The sequence below is a fragment of the Peromyscus eremicus genome, chromosome 14, assembly GCF_949786415.1.
Source record: "Peromyscus eremicus chromosome 14, PerEre_H2_v1, whole genome shotgun sequence".
In the NCBI taxonomy this organism is placed as follows: Eukaryota; Metazoa; Chordata; class Mammalia; order Rodentia; family Cricetidae; genus Peromyscus; species Peromyscus eremicus.
The window spans coordinates 23954699-23963648 of NC_081430.1; positions in this window are offsets into that span (position 1 = coordinate 23954699).

An 8950-nucleotide genomic window follows, 5' to 3' on the forward strand; every position below is an offset into this window, starting at 1 on the left:
CTCAGGGGACCGTTTCACCTCTTGACTACCCCACCCTCGTCATCATCTCCACCTGTCACCCATTCATCGTGAGGAGGCCTGAACACCAGCCAATAAGTCAGTCCTTTCAGGAACTCTACCCTTTAAAATAGGCCAAGGGGGAATGACTGTTCATATTGGATCCCGGGAAACTATCTGAAGTGCACATCAACCAGGAGTTTTCCTTCTTCTCCAATCTCTAGTCCTCCAGGGAAGAGCCAAGAGCCCCGAGCTGGACTTGCATAAGCCCCTGCCTGGTCCCTCACTGCCAGGAACTCTCCTCTGATGGAAGGAGGCTGGGCAGTGGGGAGAAAAGAGGAAGAAACCAGGGAGGAAACATACCATACACTAAGACTCCTCCAAAGGGAAGTGATAGTAGTCACTGGCCACATACATTGACCTCATCCTCCAGGACTCATTCTAGAGGCCTTGGTCCCCACTGCCCAAATTCACAGGCCCCAACACACCCCTCTGCTTTAGAGGCATGGAAAATGAGAAGTCTTAATCATCTAAAAGAAATGTTCCCACAGTACAAATGAAACTGCTCTTCCCTGAATAGCATTTTCTAGGATGAGGACGCTCACAATTATTTTTCATTTTGAGCATTTTGAATAAATTAAAAGAGGGCTCCACTTTGTTTCCCTACAATTTTCACCTGACTTCCCTCAGTGCTGTCCTGGATATTTACATAGAGTTGCCCAAGCTAGAGACATTTTCAGACATTGATTAATCTATAATTCTTTGAAGTAGGGAAACATTATTATCTCCACTTTACAGATGTGGAAACTAAGACCCAGAGGTTAATGACTTGCCCAGAGGTCAAACGGCCAGTCAATTGCAAGTGTGGGTTTTAAAAGAGGCTCCTCTATCTGCTCCAAGGCTTAATTCAAGTCTGTTCTCAGCTCATCTGCCCTGTTCACATCAGAGCTGCCTCCTACATGCTGCTGCCTCTAAATCTGCCTCAAGGCCCTTCACATCCTTCTTGAAAGACCAAGACTCCTTTCTCTAGCCGCAGTCAGCATCCTCACTTCCTGTTCTTACCTGTAACATTGGTTTCCTCCTGGGGTATTTTTGCAACAGTTTTGCATCACTAAATAGAACTATTATGTCTACATAATACATATACATTTTTATATAATAAACAAAAGCCCCATAATTCTGTCTAAACCTAGAATCTAGAGTTTTGCTATCTTTTTCTTTCTTTTTTTTTTTTCTGGTTTTTCTAGCTCTGGTTGTCCTGGAACTCACTCTGTAGACCAAGTTGTCCTCAAACTCACAGAGATCCACCTGCCTCTGCCTCTCTAGTGCGGGGATTAAAGGTGTGCACCACTACCACCCTGGCTGTTGATTTCTAACTGTAGCCTACAATTAATTTACTGATGCCCTATCTTTGGCAGACCAGGAATATAAAAATGAATAGTATATTATCCTCTGCCCTCACATTCGCAGAGTATAAAGGGAGGCAAAAATGTAAAAGTTGCCCAGGCACTGAGACATATATATATATATATATATATATATATATATATATATATATATATATATATATGTCCCTGTCATTCTAGTACTTGGAAGGTAGAGGCATGAGGATCAGGAGTTCAAGGTCATCTTCAGGTACAAAGCAAGTTCAAGGCCAGCCTAGGAAACTTGAGACCCTGTCTGTCTCAAAATTAAAAAGAAAAAGTAAAAGTTAAGTTGATCATTATAGTAGTAGGACCTATGACATGACAAATGTGAGTCCTGTGTGTCAAGAGTTTCCTGGGGGACAGCAAAGCATCCAAGCTAGGAGAAGGAGAAGCTTCCCCAAAGGAGTAAATGACATCCAGTGGGGTTCTGGGAAAAGGAGTTGACCGTGGACACTAGAAGAAAGACAGTTCCTGGAAGGAGCATTATAGAGGCAGGAGAGAGCTTGCACGTCATTCAGTAGGCTGGAGTGATGCCACGTCAGAATCTATGGAATGACCAACTAGGAAGGTCATGGCACCCTGCCTACACTTTGATAGCCAAGGTCTGCCCCCTAGAATGGGGCTGTCTGTCCCAAGAGAAGTGCCATGGTCCAACGAAAAGCCTTAACCCACTCAACAGACCCACTTGGTACAGTCTCTGAGTGGCAAATGCCTAAAGGGGCATCTTTTCTGTTGGTCATGCAAAGGAGCCATGAAGATGAACAGCAGCCCTGGGAAGAAGCCACCCTAAATGTTAGCAGAGGAGAATGGACTCTGTGGAGGTCTGAATGAGAACAGCCCCCTACAAGCTCATATATTTGAATACTTGGTCCTCAGATAGTAGAACTGTTTGGGAAGGATTGGGATGTGTGGCCTTGTTGGAGAACATGAGACATTGGAAGTGAGCTTTGAGGTTTCAAAAGCCTGTTCCAGGCCCAGTGTCTCTCTTTCTCTGCCTGCCTGCCTGCCTGCTTGTGGATTAAGATATAAGCTCTCAGCACCATGCTTTCCTGCCATGATGACAATGGACTAATTCTCTGAAGCATAAGCAAGACCCCAGCCAAATGCTTTTTTCTGTAAGATGTCATGGTCATGGTGTTTCCTCATACAAGGGAACAGTAACTAAGTACTGTTAGAGATGGCAGCCAGCTGAGAGAATTCTAACCAACAAGATAACACACTAGGAATTTTATATGGGAAAGGTCACGCTGAGAAGCTAGAGTCTAGAGCCATGTCTCACAGGGAAGGATGGTTTTCTGGGTCCGAGTCAGGTTCACATCTCTAATCCTAGCATCTGAGATGCTGAGAGAGGACGATTGCTGAGGGTCAAAAGCCAGCCTGGATTATGTAGTGAGCTTGAGGGTAGCCTCAGGGCAGAGCAAAACCAGTGGTAGGGATGTCAGGAGAAGGAGCTGAGAGGCTTGGGAAACAGTTCTCAGTGATAGGCTGGACATGGAAAGAGATGATGGAGAGGAGTAAAAGGTGACTCTCATTTCTGCCCTGAGTATGTGACTATCCCTGAGAAATCCAGATGAAACACAGGCAGAGAAAGATATGAAGGAATGAGCAGAAATTCAAGAACCTGTCTTCTAAGTAGTGTATTTTAGGTGATTATGCAAAATCCAGGTCATCCACTTAGTAGCTAGAAAACCAGTTCGAGATGTCTGGGGAGAAATCTGATTTAAAGTTGGCATCAGAGAAATCATCACTGAGACAGGAGAAGTGAAAAGTCTCAGTCTCTCTCTCTCTCTCTCTCTCTCTCTCTCTCTCTCTCTCTCTCTCTCTGTCTCTCTGTCTCTCTCTCTCTCTGTCTCTCTGTCTCTCTCTCTCTCTTACACACGCACACACACACACACACACACACACACACACTGAAGTGGGGGGGGGCGAGCTATAACATTTTTAAAGGGCTAAGAAGGGAGTGGTAGGGAATGTCCAAATAGTGATCTGAGGAGTAAGAGCCCAAAGCAGAAGCCACAGCTGGAAGGAGCAGAGGGGAAGAGCTAGAAAGTGAGAAAAAGCTCTAAGGAGGCAAAAGTGATCACCATCCCAACACTGAGAAACAGGCATCAAATGATGCAGTAGGCAGAACCCCAACTGTAGACGAATTTCTAAACAGTCTTATTAAATAAGAAACATAGGGGTGAAAGCCATAGAGATCGGGGAAATAGTGAGAGCCAACAGCTAACTTTACTCACCACACCACCCTAGTTTCCCCCAAGAGAACCAGCTTCTTCTTGCGTCGCTTATTGCCTTGCTGTTCGCCTACTCACTGGCTCTTAGCCTAGCCACCTCACTTCTTCATTACTGCCTGTCTATACAGACCTTCAAGTCTCTATGGTTGGTACTAGGATTAAAGGCATGGTTACCACGCTTGGCTGTGTCCTTAAACACACAGAGACTCTGCCTGCCATGTGATCAGATTAAGGGCGTGTGCTACCACTGCCTGACTTCTGTTTATGGCTCGCTATGTGACCTCTGATTTCCAGGCAAACTTTATTAACATACAAATAAAATATCACCACACCCAACTGTGGCAAGGAAAGGACAGGGAGAAGGCGTCCATCTTGAGGTGCTTCCTTCGGGGCACTGATTGGTGATCTCTAAGAAACCAGTGTCCCTGTCATTTACACTAAATAGATCTGGATTAAAGGGCCTGAGGCAAAGTCCTGTCCCTGTGGACTCCCTAGGTACCTTCTGTCTTTGTACGTCACATGCATTCCCCCACAGCCTGGGCTCCGGACCCAGCAGTGCAGTCCCTGGAGATACTCTATGTGCCCTAAGGCCAGACACGCATGGCTCTGTGAGAGTGTCAGGGACGTTTTGGCCTCTCAGGCTTGCCCCAGAGAAACTTTGTCGGAAGACTTCTCTGTGAATGCTCAGTGGCTCTTTTGTGATTGTCTGGTTTTTGTTTGTTCGTTTTAGAAACTCCTTCCAAGAAAGGGAAGGTAATGAAGGCATGAGTGGAACCTGATTCCGTGGAAAAGGGACGTGATTGGTCCTAGATCTATAAAGGCCAAGGCCGAATCTGATGGAATCAAACCCTGGAGTGTTGGTTTGAATGAGAAACATCCCCATCCTCTTGGGCATTTTGGTCACCAGTTAATGGCACTGTTTGGGGAGGTTTAGGAAGTGTAGCCTTGCTGAAGGAGGTGTGCTTTGCACTTGCAGTTCAAGATGGAAGCTTTCTGCTTCCTGTTCCTGCACCGTGCCTGTCACCTGCTGCCATGTTCTCCCTACCATCATGGACTCTGACTCTCTGGAACCATAACTCTAAATAAACGGTTCTTAACACAGCAACAAAAAAATACACCAGATAAGCCGCTACTGCCAACCTCACTGTAGCAGAACTTGTCCATCAAGATTAGGAAGATAACTTGGTAGACAAAATGTTTGAACCTCAGTCTTATCCCCAAAGCCCAGATTTTTAAAAAGTCAAGCATAGTGGTCTGTGCTTATAATCTGGATGTTGGAGAGGCAGAGACAGGCCGATTCCTGGGGCTCACAGGCAAAAGAACAACATAAGGAACAGTTAGTAATGCATCCTTACATCAAAGACGTGGACTTGGTCCTAACGAAGGAACTAAGGCAAGAATAAGGAAAAATGGGGGCTGGTATTGGAGGTCATGGATAACTCCAGGAGCAAGCAAGAGGCTAGGAAGCTAAACGCTTTGGAGATGCATGAGAGCTTCCAGGCCTCACTGCATAGGCAAAACTGTTGGGAATTCAAGATTTTGATTAGAATCCCAAATCAATTGATTAAGAACTTTAAGGGCTAAGGAGGTGACTCAGTCAGCAAAGTGCTTGTCATTAAGTACAAGGGCCTGTGTCTGAAACCCAGGTTCATCGAGAGAGCCTGTCTCAGGAAATAAGGTGGGGAGCAATGGAAACCTGATTTTGAACTCCTGGCTCCATACACACATGAACACGTACACGTGCATTCGCCACGAGCAGGAACAAAAGATGCAATGCCGGAAGCCCAGCTTCAAACCACGCCCACCACGTGCTTTTGAAGGCTCTTCTCTGCCCACCCTCATCACCAACTAGAAGCAAATGCCACATCCCTGGGGTTTGGAAAAGCATCAACCAGAGCTTGATGTTACCTCTGCTATTTTAAACGCTCTGGGGAGCCCCAGTCAAAACTGACCACTCATATGATATCAACAAGATGGAAAACCAGAGAAGCAGAATACAGTAAAAATAGGCCAAAGCAAACTTCAGAGAATGGCATTGCCAAACATGGACCTTCTGATAACAATGGTGACTGTCTGAGAAACAGAGAGTCAGTACCGAGAACTGAGGGGTTTAAAAGAGTTGAAAGGAAAATTTTGTGACCCGGATTTTTCACTGAATTAAGAACACAAAGGATGGGTTTACTTGGAAGTTGGACGTATTTGAGGAGTGACTCAGAACAGACAATTCGTGTGGTAAACTACGAAGATGAGAGAGAAGAACACCGGAAAAGGAACAGCGGACACTGGACAACGGGAAAGGGTCTAATGTGCAGAAAACACAGAAGAGTCGAAGAAAAATAGACACGATGGCTGAGAAGACTTCAGTTTTCTAAAACTGTGTAAGACTTCAGTTACAGATACAAACACAAGCTCGATGTTTTAAACACACATATTACAACACACAGGGACATCGTCATAAAACTTCCCAAGTCTCCAAACAAAGGGGAAACCTTGTGAACACCTGGAGAACAAGAAAGAAACTTAGTAACAGCCAGGCACAGTGGCCCAGGCCTCGAATCCCAGCCCTGGCGCTCAGGAGGCAGAGGCAGGTAGGTTCCAGGCCAGCCTGGTCCATATAGGGAGTTCTAAGCCAGCCAGAGCTATCCAGTAAAAACTGTCTCAATAAAATAATAAAAATAAAAAACAGTATTAAAAGTTGGATGTGATGGCTCACACTGTAATCTCAGCACTCTAGAGGTTGAGGCAGGAGGACTGACATGATTACCAGGCAGCCTAGGCTGAGAGTGAGACCTTGTCACAAGAAATAGAAAGTATTTATTCAATCACAAAAGTACATGTGCGTGCATGCACACACCCACACCTACACATACATACACATGAATCTGGAATGTTTTATCTTGCAAAAATGAACACGAACAAAGGTTATCTATAGATAAAGCAATATATATATATATATATATATCACCAGCATAACTACACCATAACAAACATTAAATATATTCTCCAAGAAGAAACAAACATAAGCCCAGATGGGAACAAAGAAATACTGGATATAAATAAAGGCGAAATAAGAAATACACAGAAAGTGTTAGATAAATACCAACTCCAGGAAGCGCTGATAATATCTCATGGGTTTCAAAATACAGAGAGAAGTTAAGCGGGTAGATGGGGGAATGAAAATGGTCTCCATGGCTGACCAACACAAGGACATACTAGTAGAGAATGCCTACTTCTCTTCCTTGGAAAAGGCACCAATTTAATTAATTTGTTTTTGTTATTAAATATTATAAAAATCAGAGCTACCTTAACCATACAAATCTTAACACACATGTATGCATGTGTTACACATGCACACACACATGCACCCCCACCTATGGATACATGCAATGTATTTAGGTTAAATATAGGAGGAAAACTTGATAATTGTATTGGGAAGCAATCACCACAAAAGAACACCAAGTATCAGAGTTGGGGAACAGACACATTAAGAGCTTCCTCTGTGGCCTGCTGAAGTTCATTCTGACCTTTCTGGAGTTCATCTGTCTTAACTCTGGAATGAGCTGAGTTTGGACAAGGTGACCTCCAAGGCGTGTGCAGAAGAGTTCTCTCTGACCTCCACCCAGCATGCAGATGGAGTCACAGTCTGCCCCTCCCCCCCGGCTGATGGTGGTCTCGGTTAGCTGTGGGTCACTCTGTGGCTGTCAGCGCCCCAGTGTCCTGCTCCTAGAGAACGTTTCTTACAATGCTGGCGGTATTTTCTTTAATAGCATTTGAATATTCAAACATGAGAGCAAACCAAAGAGCACTGTTGCTTCTACCCGGACAGGATGTGTCCTTTAAGGCTGGCTTCTCAGAGTCACTGAAAGTTTGGTGTAAGAACCAGAGTGGCGAAATGCTAGATGCCTTCCGTTCCTGATTCTCAAAGTCAGCTTCAATTTTTTTTTTCCTTCTCTTCTAACAGGCTCCATTTAGACAGCACACTATCATTTGCATGGGGAAGGTGTGGTGAGGCGATCACTGGGAGACACGCGTCCTTAAAACAGAAGCCTGGAGTCCTATCAATTCTATGCAAATGAGCACGTTTAGACATCTTAATTCAATGCAAAAAATGTTACAGGTACACATGCGTTGGGGTTGTTTTTATGGCTAGTTCTTAAACAAATTTCATGCTTCATCCAACTTTTCGATTAAACCATCAGTCCCGATGTTATTAGCTAACAAAGCTCCCCCCATAATTTCACGATTGGGATTCTCCTTCTGTGAGCTGAATGGAGTGGTCTTGGGAGTGGACAACCAACCTGTTAAAAAAGAAAACAAACGAACGGGCAGAATCCGAAGCGGCCCCGGGTGTTGCTCTTTATTCCTAGCTTCTCAGCTTCCTGTCACCCACCATTCCTGGCTTTTCAGAAGAATAAGCAAACACGAAGTGAGTGAGGGCAGGCCAGGGAAGAAGAGCTGTGATGTCTGAGCTGAGCCCTGCAAACCCTGGCTCTCCTCTGCCTCTCCCAGTGCACCTGTATCCTCCCTCCAGGCCGGAAATGTAGTATAAAGGGTACTCCACATCAGATGAGGACGCACTGGACTTAAACTTTAAATGATCTCTGCAAAACTATGAAAAGAAGCTGCCTCAGTTTCCCCCCAAGCTACTCTTCCTGTTTTGAAAACTCTGAAGTAAAGACAAAATGAGATCCCAGAAAAGTTTATCGCCAGCTTTCTTAGGTGACTTGAATTTTATCTGGTCTTAACACGTTTTAATACAGACGAATTAATCAAACACTAACTGTGTTTGATGTAGAAATAAACAGAGGATGTGAGATGGAAATAGTTTTCCGGAAAGTGGCTGGCTTACGCTTGTCAATGTCTAGGGGCAATCAGACGAGAAAACACCGAGCCACAGGAACGAAAACGTCCAGAGGACCCGAGGAAGCATCAGGGTGGCAATATGTTAATGTGAAGTGAGAAATAGAATTGTCACACAGGCTGGAATTATTCGGGTTGGCGTAACAATCTCCTTTTCTCATGGTGTTCAGGGAAGAACCAAATGGTAATCAGGGCCTCTCATTACCATGAGCAATCACTGTGAAAGACTGAGATGTCCTCAAACCCGTGTGTTTTCTGCAGTTCCTGTCTTCACAAGGAGACCTTTGCTGGAACCAGAAAACTGCTTCGGGGACACGGCACTGGAAAGGGTCCCAGTTGACACAGTAGGGACACTCATGCATTGGGCGTCTGGTGGTGAGTTCTGTGGTTTGACCGTGGTGACCCTCCCATTTCTCTGCTCCCGTGGCCAGC